The following is an 18,647-nucleotide window of genomic DNA, read 5'->3' as shown; positions in this document are numbered from 1 at the left end:
CGTTATTAGATTTGAAATTCCTTTAGATATACAAATGGAACAGTCAAGAAAGCCATTAGAAAAATTCTTGAGCTCAAGGGAATTTTCAAGGGTAAAGATATAAATTGGGGAGCCATAAGCTCCTTGATGTTATTTAAAGCAAGAGACGGAGATAAAATCACCTAGGCAAGAGTAGGTAAGAGAGGAAATGGGAACATTCCCCAAGCACTTGACAGCTGAGAGCTGCAGAGAAGAGCAGAATATTTTCCACTGGTGTGCACCAACAAAACAGAAACTTCATTGAAGTAGAGGGGAAAATTTTGCCCTTGAACAGCAGCACTGTCTTACCATTTACGGAAGTGCTCAGAGTTAAGTCAAAGGAGCAGGTGAGCTCTACAGCTGGAGAGAGACCACACAGAACCTAGAAGAACCTCAGTCCCTTAGGGGACATGTCTCCTTGCTGCCCTCACCCAGACCCTTTATTTTCACTTTTTAATTTAATTGTATTTTGTATTGTATATAGCATTATAAGAAATAAATAAAGAGAAAGGAGGCATTCTCTCTCTCTCCCTCTCGCTCTCCTCTCTCTCTCTCTACACACACACACACACACACACACACACACACACACACCTGAATCCAAAACTGAAAATAGCAAACAACATTATATGTATCTTGGCACGATCAAAGATCTCACAGAAGCTTTAGGGTGTCCATTTAAGAGTCTTAATATCAAGGAAGGAACAGTTATGACAAAGACGGACAATACCATTTGATTCTAGAGCCAAGGTTTTTCTGTATTCCAGTTCATTATAAGAAAAATGTGAGTTGAGGACAGAGAAAGAGATAAACAATACACAAGATAGGTTAAAGAAGATCAGAGTAGGTGCAGGATTTGTAAGCGCTGAGGACAAAGGACTAAGTAGTCTACTTGCAGAGCACACATGGTCATGGAAAACAAATGATGTCATACGCTGCCATGACCACCAGGATGGACATGATTGCAGCTGGTGGGACACTACAGGATGTGCAATGAGTTAGGTCTGAAAATTATTAGGTGTAAAAGTTACCTCACTCTTAACGAAATGAGTGTTGAGGGGTGCCTGAGTGGCTCAGTCATTTAAGGATTTGACTCTTGGTTTGGGCTCAGGTCAGTCTCACAGTTTCATGGATGAGAGCCCTACACATTAGGCTCTGCACTGCTGGTGCAGAGCCTGCTTGGGATTCTCGCTCTCACTCTCTGCCCCTCCCCCACCCATGTTGTCTCTGTCTCTTTCAAAAACAAATAAATAACATTTTTAAAAAATGAGTATTTAGGGGGACCTGGGTGTCTCAGTCGGTTAAACATTGGACTTTGGCTGAGGTCCTGATCTTATGGTTCGTGGGTTCGAGCCCTGCTTCATGCTCTGTGCTGACAGTTCAGAGCCTGGAACCTTCTTTGGATTCTGTCTCCCTCTCTCTCTCTGCCTCTCCCCTGCTTGTTGTCTGTCTTTCTCTCTCTCTAAAAAATAAATAAACATTAAAAAATATTTTTAAATGAGTGTTGATACTCACATACTATAATACTATAAAATACTTCTATATTTTCTTTTTTCCTTCATTAATTCCACTTTTTATTTTTTAAACCCACATTGCTTCATAATATCTTCATTATTTCTGGATCATGCACGTTCCAAGGGATGCCAGATTTATCAGTGTGATCTGTGAAGTGAGGAGAATGTAACAAAAAAGGAAAGCTGACCTTTTCTCCATGCTTATTATAAGAGGAGATTTTTTAAAATTATATATATATAATATATATAAATTTTGATGTAAGTGTAATCTTACATTCTGAGTTTCCCCTCCAGCTTATGAACTTCTCCCCACCAAATGACTCTACTTCAGTAAGAAGAGTCAAATTATTTAATGGAGGTTTTTCAAAGCTACTTTGACATTAAAAAGTTGTTTCAGCATACAGGTGCACACCTCAATGAAGAAAACATGACTGTGTAACTTGTAGCTTTTCACCGAGGAATAAGAAGGCTTCATGCTCTGGATTTGTATGTTTTTGCAAACATCCTATCAAATGGTTCATCTTTTCCTTGGAGAGTGACAAATAGGATCAGACTGTCTGGATTTGAAACCCATCTCTGAGGCTTACTTATTATGTGGCTTTGGACAAATTACTGTATACATTGCTAGTTCCTCAATTTGTCCAATGGGTATGATGATAAAGATGATGATGATATGTTAGTTTCTTATTCATCCAATGGAGATGATGACGATGATGATGATGATAATGACGATGATGACGATAAAGAAGAGAAGGAAGGGAACAAACAAGGGAAATTTGTTGGATTATAACAAGGACTAGGTTCATTAATATATATAAAATACTAAAAACATAGAAATTCCTCAAAAGATGCCATTAATATGATTCATCCTTGCAACCAGAATTGATTGAGAACACACTGTGTACAAACTACTCTATCATTGTAAGGGATACAGAAATGAGTGAGGTTGTCACCTTCTAGTATGAAGCCAGTCTAGGGATGCCTGGGTGGCTCAGTCAGTTCAGTGTCCCACTTTGGCTCATATCATGATATACTGGCCCATGGGTTCCAGCCCCACATCAGACACTGTGCTAATATTCAGAGCCTGGAGCCTGCTTCAGATTCTTTGTCTCTCTCTCTCTCTCTGTCCCTCCCCTGCTTGCCCTCTCTCTCTCAAAAATAAATAAACATTCTTTAAAAAATTAAAAATAAATAAATAAAACCAGTCTAATATCAGATACAAAATTCCCTGCTCTGTAGGCTCGCACTTGCTCTACTCCTATTATCCAAACCCTGGTCCTTTCCTTATATTACTGACCCTTTGACATCTGATTCACAGAGCACCGCTCTCACTCCCCAATCTTGTAATCTTCCTAAAAGCCATCAATGTCTGAGCAATTCAATCATCCAAACCCCAACCCAGGATCCTTTATTTCCTCACCCTCACTGATATTTCCTTTATCAGCCACCCAATACTACTGACAACTACTTTCCCTATAAACAGTAAAAATAGCACTCTACTCTTCTATTTCAATTTCCCATTTTTCCACCTCTTCACATCTTTTTTCCTCTTTAAAGCCCAAAGTGGAAGTTCAGCCAGATGAATATGTGGATGTGTTTGGGACAGGGCAGGCAGCCTTTATGTTCTGGTAGAGTGCTTTCCTCATGCTCATGTGCATATGAATCTCCTAAGAATCTTAATAAAATATAGATTTTGAAGTTTTTCAGTAGGTTTGGAGTGAAGCCTAAAATTCTGCAACTCTAATAAGCTCCCAAGTGATGCTAGTGCTACTGGTCCAAGAACATACTTTAAAGAGTGGTATTCCAGGAGTCTTCACATTGCCATGTTTCAATGCAAGCTCTGAACCCAAGAGATTCAAACATATGATTTATGCTAGCACCTTGAGTAAAAATTCTTTCAGAGGGTGACTCACATTAACCAAATTCGTGAGTGCCATGCATATAAGCAGAGAAGTAAGGAAATGGGCTATAATGAGAAGCAAGAATCACAGGGAGCAAGATGCTTAACTTTGTATGGTCGGCCATTATCACTCTTAGACTGACTTACAGACAAAGTTAAATAGTATAAGATTTAGATTGGAAAACATACAATCAGAACAAGAATACTTGAATGAATTGAAATACATATGTATCACAATTCCTTATGGGTCCTCAAATTCAAATTTGCTAGTCAGCCTCCACTTATCTAAATCCCTTTTCTTTGTGATTTCATGTCTAATGAACTCCAAGCCAAGACATATATTCTTTCTTCACATTTGTTAGAGCAATATAAATTCTTTATCTTTAAAAGGGAACACCCATTTACAGACAGGCAGGCTATTGATTGATAGGTATGGAGTTTAGCTATTTGAACTGCAAAATAATAATAGAAATAAACACTAATATTTAGTGAATCCTTGGTATAAGCTCTGCCATTTTATAATCACAATATCAATATAAAGTCAATATTAGTATTATACTATTCTAGGGAGGAGGAAGGAGAAGGTAGTGAAAGATTTAGTAGATTCCAGAGTGGAGATTTATACCCAGACAAGTGGACTTCTGAGACTGAGCTATTAACCAGAGTTGACAAAGACTTCCCACATTAGACAACAATTTTTTATAGGTATGTTATGTGAAAAGAACATATAATACTGGGAGGGGGGGCTGAGTGGCTCAGTCAGTTGAGTGTTCGACTTGGGCTCAGGTCACGATCTTGCAGATGGCAGGTTCAAGCCCCACATTGGGCTCTCTGCTATCAGTGGATCCCGCTTCGAATCCGCTGTCCTCCTTTCTCTCTGTCCCTCCCAGCTCATGCTCTTTCTCTCTCAAAAATAAAATAAACATTAAAAAATTAAGAAATAAAAAAGAACATATAATACTAGAAGAAGTAGTTTCACCTAAAAATACGTATTTATGAAAAATAAATTGTGGGTTTTCACCCAATTAAAATGTATGAACTTTAGCTTATCTATATCAGCATGGATTAACTCAGAAACATAACAAAAGTACATATAATATTAGAATATGTATATTTTGGTTTCACATATATAAAGCTAAGATGAACATATCTAAAACTTTGAAGTAAGACAGAAATATCACTACCAAACCAAAAAAGAAGCCCTTTCAACATTGTTCTAGAACCAAGTCCACATAAGGATAATATGACTTTCGTTTAACTTACTATTTACTACTGATCAACAGCACAGCTCTGGAAAGTAGATGTTAATTTTTGAAGGTTGATAACTTACAAATTTCTATCCATTAAAAGAGACAGCCTCAAAGTTTATGTGCTTACTGACCTGTAGGACACCAGAGTTTTTCTTTAATTTAGCAATCACAAGTCACCATTTTTTCATTGATTAGCTTTTTATTAGTTTTATACTCTGGTCTCTCTTACTCTCTTTCAAATCACTACTACCAGCTGGTGACTTTCCCATTTCTGAGTTAAATGTGTTGTTAATATGTGCTCCCCACATAAGTGTAAAGAAGGTCATGTTTTTAACCTTTTGAATGTATACTTGTTGGGATGAGCACTGGGTGTTATATGTAAACCAACTTGACAATAAACTATTTAAGAAAAATAAATAAATAAAATAAAATAGTTTTGTCTTGTAGAAAAAAAAGAAATGTACACTTGAACAAAGTGTGGAAACAATACTTTTGGTAGGCTGTTTACATATTTAGGAAAACTGCAAAGAAAAGAAAAGGTCGACAAACACATTCTGCAAAGTAGTTAAATCTTGCAATGATGGAGGAAGACACAATGAAGTAGGGGACCAGAGAATGCTTAGATACGTTGTTACTCATCCTGGGTTTGGGGCACATGGCTATTTTCTATATTTATGACTAATAGAATATACTCACATATCATGTTTTCTTTGATAGATATGATTTTTATATATGTACTTAAAATATGTATCAAAATATTTTATTGACTGTGACTATATTCTAGAAACCAATTAAAGAATTTTAAGTGTAGGGGCACCTGGGTGGCTCATTCTATTAAGTGTCCAACTTCAGCTCAGATTATGATCTTGCAGTGCGTGCACTTGAGCCCTACACCAGATTCTGCACCAACTGCTCAGAGCCTGGAGCCTGCTTTAGATTCTGTGTCTCCCTCTCTCTCTGCCCTTCCCCCATTCATGTTCTGTCTGTCTCTCTCTCTCTCAAAAATAAACATTAAAAATAATAAGAATAAGGGGCTCCTGGGTGGCTTAGTTGGTTAAGCGTCCGACTTTCGCTTAGGTCATGATCTCGCGGTTCGTGGGTTCGAGCCCCGCGTCGGGCTCTGTGCTGACTGCCAGCTCAGAGCCTGGAGCCTGTTTCAGTCTGTGACTCCCTCTCTCTCTGACTCTCCCCTGCTCACGCTGTCTCTCTCTCTCTCTCTCTCTCCTAGAAATAAAAAAAATAATAAGAAGAAGAATAAAAGAATTTTAAATGTATATCATGTTGTGTTTTTTGAAATATCTGATTTTTTTCTGAGTATATATTGTCATAATTATAGCTGTACACCTTAAAATAATTTCTATCCATAAATATATTCAATATAGTGAAATATTTGATAGTCCATGCTCTCAACATTAGGACTGCTGTTGTCATCTATCCATCCATCCATTCATTTATTCATTAATCCACCCATCCATTCATCCATCAGCCCATCTATCATCTACCATACATTCATCCATCAATCCTTTCAGCATTTATAGAGTACGTGCTTTTTATACATGTATCCTTTCAAAAGAAAGATACATATTTACAATTAATTAAATTGTGATATACATTAAGAAAGGGAAATATAGCACAAAAGCATAGAATATAAAATGGAAGATTTAACACAATTTGGGGAATCAGAGAAAGCAGTTAACATCTAATTCTTAAATCCTTAGCTTAATATTTTGTTTGATTGACTTCACCTCCTTCAGGAAGATTTTTCTTACTCCCATGCCTGAAAAGATGCAACATTCCTAAAAGCACACAGTCAGGATGCCCCAGAGTTTTGCTCAGTGGGTAAGGGTCTGGAATCCACCCTCCTTCCACCTACCACTTTGTAAGCTTCCTATTTGTGCTGCCAAGGCCCTTGAATGACTGGAAGAATAGAAATGTTTAGCAGAATGTTATTGAGATCATCAAATAACAACTTGTTCAAATAAATATAAAAATATCAATATCATGAAATAAGTCAGTCAACAATATGTATTGTGATCCTACTCTGCATAGAAAGAATTAGGTGCTACTGAGTATTTAAAATAAAATTTTAAGAAAAATGTAATCATGGTATTTGAAAGACTCCTTTATTAAGCCACTTTGAATTAGATTTCTGTATCTTATGATCAGAAAAAGGAAATTCATTGATACCCGTAACAGAACATTTCAAGAGGGTAAAGGCACAGTGGGAGTCAGCCCCTTGGTTAATATCTCAGTGGCAGCAGGTCACCATGAAAACCCACACCCTGAAAAGTTAGGCAGAACAGAATAAAAGAACATAAAGAACTGTCAATATTTTAAAAATCCTATTTAAGAGTTGATTTGTTAATCACTGAGCAAATAACAGAAAGTTGAAAGCAGAATTTAGCATATTTCTCAACTGATTACAGCAAGAGATGCTGAAGAGTTTGGAAGTAAAAATCTTACTACTTTCCAGGCATCAGGGTGGAGGCTCTGATAAGATGTCTCCCAATGTCCTCAAAAGAAATGTTAATCACTGGGGAGTGAGATAAGAGAAAAACTCAAAAGGAGCTGAAGAAGTGAGAAAGATTGTTTTAAAAGAATCTCTTGTCTTGCATAAAAGGTGACAGACTATACCAGAAGGAGTCATTTGCATCATAAAACACTAGCAGAAATGAACTAGACTGAGCAAAGGTGTTGTGGGGCTCACAGTCAGCAGAGGGGCTCACACATTTTAATAAGTTCCAGGTTTGAGCCTATGTCTGGATACATTGGAATCAGCATGAATGTGGAAGTCAGAGAAAACAAATCCTGCTACAAAATCTTTGGCAGTGGGTTTCTCCTGGTCCTTGCCTCTATGGTGGGCATAACTACAAGTTAAGTGACCAAACAAAGCAGGCTGCCTCTCTATCCTTCCAGCCTCTCTTTGGTGAAATGGGGTGACAATAGCATCTCAGAGTTCTTATGACAATTAAGCATAATGATTAATGGAATGAGTTGGCTAGATTGTGGGTTCTTAAGGTGAGCCTCCCTGTCCCTTCCCAGTATTAAAAATTAAAAAGTCATTTTAACATTGGAATGTTCAGAGTGGACTCCTCAAGGATTATGATTTCTATTAATATTTGCCTCTCAAATAAAAGAACAATCGGGGGGAAAATTGCATCCAGCAGAATCCATTTGAAATGGATGGAAGTTGAGCAGTAAATAATGAAGAAAAATGTAGACAGATACAGAAAGGGACTTGGACCATTTTACCACTAATAGGTGCCACAGACAGTTCATTACTGATAAATGTAGAATAATGATGTTCTTAATGAGTCTTTTCACGCACAAATTCATCATAAAACAAGAGAATGAGGTAAAACAAAAAGTCTTTGAGTCGTATTCATGCCGCATGGAAAGCGAGGATAATTTCATGTCCCAGAAAGAGCTACAGATTTAATAAAGCCTTCTGAGAGTTTCTTCATTGTGTTTATAAGCAGCTTCCCAACTTAATAGCTTTACTTTCAACGTCTCAGGGGTAAATTTTAACCTGCTATACAGTTTGGGCCACCTGGAAGGGCCCAGAAGAGGTAACTCTCCAGCCCTGTGCTTAAATGCCTCTGTGGTCCCTTATTATTCATTTGACCTTGAGCCATTTCCATCTGTGTCCTAACTTTCTCCTGGTGGTGTGAAGATAACATCACCTTTTCTGTGTGCTTCACATTTGGTTGGTGTTATGGGTTGAATCATGCCCTCTCCAAAATACATATAGTGAAGCCATGACCCCAAATACCTCAGAATGTCACTGTATTTAAAGACGGAGTCTTTAAAGCTGAGTTACAATGAGTTCATTGGGTGGGCCCTGATCTAATCTGACTGGTGTCCTTATGAGAAAAGGTGATCAGGACAGACACACACAGAGGAACATCCACGTGAAGACACAGAGGGAAGATGCCATATCCACACCAAGGAGAGAGACTTCAGAGGAAACAAACCTTGTCCACACCTAGATCTTGGACTGTGAGAACATACACTTCTCTTCTTTAAGCTGCCTCATCCATGGTGGTACAACTGAAATGCCCAAAAAGCTAGGTACTAATTTGGGAGTACTTACTCCTTAAGTGGCACTTCACTGAACCTCTCTGGCAGCTCCAGACGAGGGTGTCAGGCCCAGATGTTGTCTGGAGGTGTTCTTGATTTGACAGCACAAAACATGACAAAACTAGAGAGGTTATGGACACCACTTTCACCTGCCTGCCATGTGCATTTCACATAGGTCTTTCTGGGCAATGTTGCAAATAGTGGACTCTGTAAAATTGGTGTAACCAAATCAAGCTCACCTAATTGCAATCAACACAACTTAATGCTTGTGGTGGGCAGAATCCTAAGCAGGTCCCCCAAACTCCCAGCCCCTCATGCATATGTCCTGTATAATTTCCTCCCCTGGAGAGTGGGTATGATGTATAAATTATACATCTTGATTAGGTTATATTCTATGAGAAAAGTGATGGAATAGTCCTTACCATGATAATATTCCATCATGAATAAGAATCCTTGGCAGATGGAGAGGATAGCTTCCTCCACTGATTCTGAAGGAGAAAGCCTCCATGTGAAGGAGAAAGGGCTGTATGATCAGGACATGAAATTGGCCTCTAGCAGCTGAGAGTGAGACTTGGCTCTGGAAAGAAAACCTAGAGACTAGGGTAAGATCATAGCAGTGGCAACAACCTATTTCAACCTGATGGAGCCTGAGGCTCTGAGGTGAGGACTCCACTCATCAGGCCCAGACTCCTGGCCTCAGGCAATCTTAAGATAACAAATATATGTTCAAACCTGCTAAGTCACCTGGAATCTGTTATGGCAGAGACAAGAAACTCACACAAAGCCAAAATGTTGATTCTCTCCCCAGTTTTACCCCAAACACAGGCACAAACACTGTTTTTTTAGGAAGTTGTGTCTTAATTAACATCTAACCTTCTCTCACCACAGGTCTTCCTTATTCTTTGATAGATAATCAGAAAACTTGATGAAAGAAAAGAAAAATCTCTCTGTCTGCCTTTGACCATGAAGAAGAGAAAATGTCATACCCATATTTCCAGCCTGGGGACAGCTTAAGTCACTGGACAGGCTGGATTATCGAATATCCTCAAGGAAAGGGACATTTATCACCAGCAGGTGTTTTATATTGAATGATCGGGTGCCAGCCAGGCAGTCCATAGGAAACTTGTTTTTGAAAGTAGAAAAGAATAAAGATAAATATAAATCCTCACTCTGCCATTTGCCATTGGAGCATGGCTAAAGTCTGACTGTTCTAAGTCCAGATCGTCTTGTCTGGAAAATACGGACAATAATGCCCACCTCATTAGAATTTCTCATTTTGTTGAGACACAAAATTCACCATTTTAAAGTTTACAATTCAGTGGTTTTATGTGTGGTCATAAAAGTTGTACAACAATCATCACTATTCAAGTCTAGATTATTTTCGTAACCCCATAAAGAATCTCTGTACCCAATAGCAATCACTCTCTGTCCCCCTCTTCCAAGTCCATGGCTCGCATTAATCCACCTTTAGTCTCTATGGATTTGCCTATTTTTTTGACATCTTATGTAAGTAGAATCATATATTGTGTGGACTTTTGTACCTTGTTTCTTCATCCATGTTGTAACTTCATGAGATTTCTGTGATTAAAAAAAAGATACCTCAATCTAGAGTTTGGCCTAGTGGCGTCAGTAAATGTTACTATTTTTAAGGTAAATATTATAGAATTGTGGACAACTATCTTGTAAAGACTGTAGAGATCATTTTAACTAATCATTTCATGCAGTGTAGACACCTCCTCTCATGAAATCCTTAGCGGAATATCCTTCAGCTTTTTCATAAAAACCTCCTGGCACAAGGAACTCAAGATTGAGAAATGCAGACCTTCACCATGGGTGTAAAATTCTGACTGTTGAAAAACTGGTCCTTACATTGAAACAAAATCTGCCTCGAATTAACTTCTACTGATTAATTCTTGTTATGGGTTAAATTGTATCCCCCTCAGAAAAGATATGTTGAACTCTCAACCCCTAGTATTCAGAATATGAGCTTCTCAAGAAGCTCCTTTTGTAGTTGTAGTCATTAAGATGAGGTCATTAAGGTGAGCTGTAATCCAATATGACCGATGTCCTCAAAAAAAAAAGGACAATCTGGGGCACCTGGGTGGCTCAGTCAGTAAGGCATCCAACTCTTGGTTTCAGCTCATGTCATGATCTCACATTTCCTGAATTCAAGCCCCACATCAGTCCCTGTGCTGACAGTGCAGAGCCTATTCAGGTTTCTCGTTCTCCCTCTCTCTCTCCCTCTCCCCTGCTCTCTCTCAAAAATAAATAAGTAAACTTTAAAAAATGTTAAAGGAAACTGTGGAGACAGATGCATGCAGAGAGAGTGCCATGTGAAGACAAAGGTTAGCATGAAGCTTCTACAAGCCAAGGATACCAAAGATTGTCAACAAGCCACCAGAGCTATGCCTGGAACAGCTCTGCCTCACAGCCCTTGAAAGAAACCAACTTGCCAACACCTTGGTCTCAGGCTTCTAGTCTCAAGAACTGTGAAGCAATAAATTTCTGTTGTCTAAGCCACAGAGTTGTGTTACTATTAGCAGCCCCAGAAAACTAATAATGTCCTGGTCGTTTTGCTCAAGTGCCAACAGGCTGCCTCATTCCTCACAGGATGATCTTTCAAATATTTGACATCAATCTACCTGTTCCGTCTCCAGGCTCTTCTTCTCCAGTGTGATGGTCATGTCCTCCAGCTGCACAACTTCAGTCTACTCCTTGAATCTTCTGCTCTTCTGTAGATCTGAAATGGCTTATGAATAGATGCAAGTTTTCAGAGCACTTATTGAGCCCTGAACAGTTAAGTGTTCATAATGTGCCAATGTTCCTCTTTGCCATTTTGCAATCATCAAGATCTACATTCTGCAAAGGAAGGCTTCACACCATTCTGCACATGCTGGAATTTGAGCAAACTCAACAAGTAAGGTTGGCATAGGCAAGGTGGGGCTACCTGGAGTGGGGCTTCCTCCAAAAGTATCCTGGATACTGTTCTCTGTTCTTTCTTCCTACTTTCCTCTTCTTCTGGGCACTGTCATTTCACATGTAGACTTCTGCACAAACTCCTAACTCTTCTTCCTAACCACTTCTTCATTTCTGCCCACCTTACAGTCCATCCTCCACCCTTTGTAGTGGTCTTTGTAGAACACAAATTAGATTAGGAATTAAGATATGTGAGTGTGTTTTCACTGCAATTAAACTAACATGCTTACTTCGGTCTACAAGGTCCTACAGAAGACAGCCCCTGCCATGCTCTCCAATCCCATTTTCTGTCATTCTCCCCTAAACATCAGCATACCTCCTCTGTTCCTGAACACACAAGGTCATTCTCACCTCTGGATATTTTTCTGATCATCATCTTCCTCGAACACTACCCTCCCTCTCTTTCTTTGCATCTTTATGGGTGGCCTTCTCGTCATTCAGGCCTCAGTCAAATGCCCCTTCCCAGAGGGGTCTCACTAGGCCATGCTAACTAAAGTAGTGACCCCACCCCATGTCACTCTACCCCAGGAGCCTGAGAGATGTGTGTGTGTGTGTGTGTGTGTGTGCCCAGATTTCTCATTTCCCAAAATTGTCTGCTGTATGTATATGTTTATTATCCATTTCACTCAAGAATCTATTCTGAAGCACTTAGAATAGTGCCTGATATATAATTGTTGCTCATTAAATACTTGTTGAAAGAAAGAATTAATGTATGAATAAATGAGAGTTGGTAGGAAATAGAATTAGGAGATGAGGTCAACCTTGGAGCAGGAACACGTCTGAGTCATACACAAATTTGCTGTGCCAAGGAAGCATTGCAAATGTTCTTGGAGTGAAATTGCAGTTGAAAATGGCTCCATGAGAGGGACACTTTTGTCATGTGCCATAATACCCTCTTCTCCATCCATTCAAGTTTTCATGTAACATCCTAAGGGGTTAAGAATAAGAGATATGGTTAGAACAAAAAGGTTTAGACACTTCAGGAGTCCAAATCTACAAACAGAGGGCTTGAGGTGGGCCACTTCCTTTACTCTGAACATTCTTCCAGGACCCAGATAGGATCTCAAACATGTCACATTAGAGTGGAGGAGAAATCTAGTTTTGCTCCCTAGTACTTTTCTGTTCATCGGCTTTCTAAGAGTTGCTGGAGATTTGGCAATTTTACTTTCTAGCTGCTGACAAAATGGCTGAGCCTCTTTGGCAGAAATGTGCCAGACAGGGAGTGTTTGTTCAAAAAGACACAGGCAATCCCCAAACAGAAAGCCAGTGCCTGACCCAGGGGCAGCCCATCCCCAAACAAATCAGCTCCCAATAAGACCTGCTTGAATGGGAAATGGCTCATTGCAGGCCACCTTCTGCTCCACACCATCTGGCTCCCCACATGCCCTTCCTTGCTGAGTTTTAACTTCCGAACCAGACGCATTGCCACAATTATGCTTTACTTCCTTTTATGCATCCTGCTGTGGGAACACAGAAGCTTCTGGTAATTAAATATCTACTTTGTGAATGGTGAGGAAGTTTCTGCACTTAACCATTGCTCTGTCTTCTACAGTTACAGCAGGGGAAAGCCTGGGATTTTAGCACCTTGGATAGATCCCAAGCCACCAGGGCTCTGGCCCATGAACTTTGGAAGCAAATCCATAGCAAGAAAAAGGGGACATTTGTAGTTTGATGAAGTCCCCACTTGTCCTTTTACGAGCTGTCTGCTTTTGAGCGACTCTTTCTGTTGCAAGAGCCAGTTTCTCTGTGTTTTCCTACCCATGAAAGGAGAGAGCCAAGTAAGTTTCGATAAGAGAGGCAGATGTGCATTGTGGACATGCTTTTCAAGCTCCACCCTTTGTTTCTCTAAACAAATGTAGTCAGCTGACCCTGCTCCTCCTAAGCAGCCTAGAGATGAGTTCTATCTGGTATGCACATCCTTAACAAACATAATGTGGAGAACACATTTTTATTTAGCAACAATCAGCTGAAGCTGAGGAACATCGTTAGCAAGAAATCTTGTGGACCAGTAGTTTCTCAAAATATTAAGTGCATGTTAGTCACCTGGGCATCCTATATGAATGCAGACTATTCTCCAGTAGGTCTGGGATGGGGGTCCCAGACTCTGTAATTCCTAGCAAAGGCCCAAGTTGTGGGTGCAAGGAGAAGTAAGCCCATTTTGAGTAAAGAGGTCTTGAATTGCCAAGAGTGCTGCAGCCCTCCCTTTACTTCCCTTCCCTGTCATCTTCCAACCCAGATGCCCAACAATAGGTGCCATTTATCATTACAGTTGTGCTATTGTCCTTTTTATATTAGGGATATATTTTTCTACACCTGGCCAACTTCACTCATTTGTCACCTGTCAACCTAAGAATGCATTTGAATATTTAACCTACTTTTAAAGGGTGTTTGGTAACCCTAACCTGGCTGAATCAGTCAAAGCCTCACCAGGAGGAAAGGTATCATCAGCCCTTTTTACAGACAGAGTTTATGTTGCACAGGTAAGAAAGAAACCAATGGTGACTCAACCCAGAGTTAACAACAGCAGGCAGCATCAAGCCCTGGGGCAGCAAGGTCAAATGAGAGAGGAAGTGTCACCAGAAATACAATGTTCCCTGGCAGACTGGGACCTTAACAAGACTGTCGAGCAGAAGCTGGAGTCACAGAGAAGAGGCAGATGCTGGGAGGGATGCTGCCTAAGGCAGACAGAAAAAATTGAAGGTCTTCTGTCTTGACAGGACACAATTTCCAATAGCACCTCCCACTGGGTGAACCAGGCTGGAAGCCATTTGGGACCAGGTAAATGCAGCCTGCAAGGGACATGATTTTCTACCATACAAAGCAGAAAAGAAATAAATTTGGATCAGAGGAAAAAGAAACCAGGTTTGGCACTCTGCCCTTGGGTATATTTTCATGGTTGTCAAGTGGAAGGAAAGTCTTGGACCAGCTTTCCAAAGATCCAGGACATTCTTCTATACTTCCTTAAATATGAAGGGAAAAAAATCATACCACCTTTCACCACCTACACACTAGATAAAATTTTGTTTTGCAACCTTCTTGAAAAATCGGAAATATCATTTGCTTAGGCATGAAAAGAACTGTGTTGTGGTTAAAGAATTGTCATATGATGGTTTATATTTTGTTGTATTTTGTTTGGCACACAAAAAGCTGCAGATAGTTAATGTAAACTACTTAATGTGTAGATAAGTGTGCTATAAATTTATCCATCACCTCCAAAGGTTTCCTTCCATACCCTTTGATTCTGTTATTGTTATTTATTTTTCTTTTTGTGGTAAGAGCACTTTATGAAAAATCTGTCATCTTAGTTTTTAAGTATACAGTACAGTATTGTTAATCATAGGCCCTACCTTGTTTGGTAGATTTCTAGAACTTATTTATCTTGCATAACCAAAACTTTGACCCTGTAACCAACATCTCCTCATTTTCTCCCTCCCCATAGACCTTGGCAACCACCGTCTACTCTCTGCTTCTATGAGTTTGACAATTTCCACATTGCTTTGACTAGATTCCATATGTAAGTGAGATCATGAAGTATTTGTCTTTCTGTGTATAGCTTCTTCCACTTACCATAATGTTTTCCAAGGCTGTCTTTCATCCATGTTGTTGCAAATGGCAGCATTTTTTAACGTTGAATAATATTCAATTGTATGCATATACCACATTTTCTTTATCCATTCATCCATCAATGGACATTTACGTTGTTTCCATGTCTCAGCTATTATGAATCATGCTGCAACGAGTATGAGGGTGCAGTTACCTCTTTAAGATCCATATTTCAATTCTTTTGGATAGTACCAGGAAGAGGAATTGCTGGATCAGATGACAAAGAATTGTCATATGATTATTAAGTGACCATGGTAAATTGATCTAATTTGGCTTCTATATACTTAAATGTTAATAATGATGATTGTTTTTCCACCTATTTTAAGGAAGCTTTGTAGGTAGAAAAATCATATTAAAAAGTATGTATTTATTCATTCACCAAGCAATTAATCAATTCCAAGCACCATGGTTTCTACTGCTTGGAAGACATCTCCTGTAAGAAGCTTTCATGTTAAAGGCAGTATGTTAAAGGTCCTATATGTGCTTCCAAAGCTCCTGGGTTCCCCTATGGTAATGGCCAGGGTCCAGTTATAAGACAGAAACCATACCAGTAAGTGAACAAAGAAAATTTAATGTGAAGAGCTAATGAATTTGAAACAGGGGGTTAACAGCTAAAAGACACACATCACAGTATGTGTGTAACATATGGTATTGAATGTTCATCTCCCCATCAGATTGGGAGTTTCTTTAGACCAGAAGCTGTGTCTCTAATTCATTATTTTAACCCTAGAGCCCCAGGTTTCTCCAAGCCTAAGTACAATACCTGACACTCAGTGACTGCTTAATGATTGTTGAGGAAATGAATACATAGGATATTAAGGTCTAAGGGGACCTGGAGGGTCACACCATTGCATTTGATGGCTGAATGTGTTACTGGAATTTCAGAAACAGACCAATGAGAGAATCCTGGAGCTCTAGAAAAGAACATTACAGAGATGGCAGCAGCAATGGAAGGCGTGACAGAGTAAGGCATATTCTGGAATCTGCTGGTTCTCCTATCTTTTCTAAGACATGAGTTTGGAGGGAGAAAGTAGCAAAATATGAAGTTGGAGAGAGAAGGCAGGAGATATGCCATGAGAAGCTCAGATCTTGTTTAGTATAAGGGGAGCTATTGAAGAGTTGGGCAGGGACCTAACAAGATAGGACACATGGGGATATGGGGCATCCTAGCACTCTGTTAAGGGTTATGTGGTTAACTGGGAAGAGCTATACCTGAGGGAAATAAAGTTCATTGTGTTTTATGTATAATGGACACAAGTAATTCAAAGAAAATCAATTCAAACAAAAAAGGAAAACTAATTGTAATTGCTTGCTGTTAGGAACCCTACTTGGTTAATTCAAATATGATAAATAGTCTTGGAAGCATTTCTATATTTCTTAAGAGCTGTAGAGCCAAAGAAAATATAACTATTGAATCAACTGGCAACACATTTTTGAACTCTTTGCAAATGAATGACCACCAAGTGATAATGACCTGGAATTCAAATTGACCAAAAGATGCTGTATTTCAAGTGCTTTTTGTTAGTAAGGGCTATATTAATAGCTTTGAAATAAAAGTTCACATTCCTTATGGGCCAATTCCAATAAAGTCACATGAAATAGAACTTTTCCATTTCCTTCATGCCTTCCCCAATAAATTCACATATGCATATCAAATGAACCAGAACCAATACTATTTTACATAAAATTTCTTTAAACCCTTGAAATTAGCAAGTTGACAGTTTGTCTAATTCTACTGACCCTTAGTTTTCTACTCTATAAAAGGGGCTCAATTTTTCTCTTTTCATGGATTGTATAATATTCCTACTAAAAGCATTTTTAAAGAAATCATTTGGTTTTGTGAAGAAGGATTTCTAAAAATCACTATGTTTTGGGGACACCTGGGTGGTTCAGTTGGTTAAACTTCCGACTTCAGCTCAGGTCATGGTCTCACGGTTCGTGAATTGGAGCCCCATGTTTGACTCTGTGCTGACAGCTCAGAGCCTGGAGCCAGCTTCAGATTCTTTGTCTCCCCCTCTCTCTACCCTCCCCAGCTTGCACTCTGACCATCTGTCTGTCTGTCTCTCAGAAGTAAAAACATTAAAAAAAATTTTTAAACCCCCCCAAAAACCGCTATATTTTCACATTGAGTATACCCTTAATTCATTATTAGTGGATCATAATCTAATGAAATCTTAAGGAAATATCTTTAGTTAAGGATTAGAAATGGTAGATATTTCCATATGCCAATTGATATACTTAAGTAACAAATAGATAAATAGGGCTTGGCCATGTACAGAGAAGCATTTACTATGGAGAAAAAAAGATTTAATTTCTTGAGTATGGCATGCTGAGAAAAGCAAACCTCCTCTATCTTTGGGAACAAGTCATTTATTTAGCTCTGCCTAATTAAAGCCAAGTTTCTAATTCTAGAATGCCTCATAAATTTTACCATGTAATGAACATATACTTATTTATTGTTTAATTATATTTTCTATAACTTGACATTTGCATTCATTTCAATCATCCTTTGAAGTGTATTGGTCTTTCAGTTGATAGCCAGACTTCATTTAAGTGATCAACAATTACCTGATCAATAAGAACAGTAGAAATTGGGAACATTTAATTCAGATGGCTGATGTGAGGACTGAGACCATAATTGTGAAGTGCCTGACATTTGAGAAATAGACAGTAGCTGCTAATATTGTTTTTAATTATGTTCTGTTGTTGCTACTGATGGAAGCTCTTAGACAATAGTGTACAACACAAAAGTAATTGATCAATGACTTTAAATTACCTTATCTTATTCTAAATGATGTTTTATACATGATTGATGGGTTGAAGATGGAGAAGAGGATATTAGGATATTACGTTCGATGTCCTGATATTCCCCTGCTTAAATGAAAGTGGTTACATGATGTTTGTTATGCCTCACCTAAAAAAAACCCAAGAAACAAATCATGTGTTATCACCAAGTTATGTATACATAATGGAGAAATTCAAATCATATAGGAAATTTCAAATAGTTTCCTTCTCCTCCAATATACTTTCTGAGGTGGTTGTTGTTATTTAATAAGAGAAAGTTCCCTTTAAAGATTGCCAGCAGAATTTCTGTTTTTAATAAACAGAATGTCAGTTTATTCAAGGAAGGACCCCAGGGTGACTTCATTTTTGTGAATATGAGGTGGATAGGCACCCATTCTTATAGAGAAATACTAACATGATTTTTTTCTTTTTTTCCACCCTGAGTAAGTATCTTCTTTATACAGCTTATAGGCTGCTGGAGAAAAGGATTGAAACTAATTTTTCTGGAGTCTAAAGACCTCT

This window comes from Crocuta crocuta, unplaced genomic scaffold (genome assembly GCF_008692635.1).
Source record: "Crocuta crocuta isolate KB4526 unplaced genomic scaffold, BGI_CrCroc_1.0 scaffold179, whole genome shotgun sequence".
NCBI lineage: Eukaryota > Metazoa > Chordata > Mammalia > Carnivora > Hyaenidae > Crocuta > Crocuta crocuta.
Note: the sequence above shows the minus strand (reverse complement) of the source record.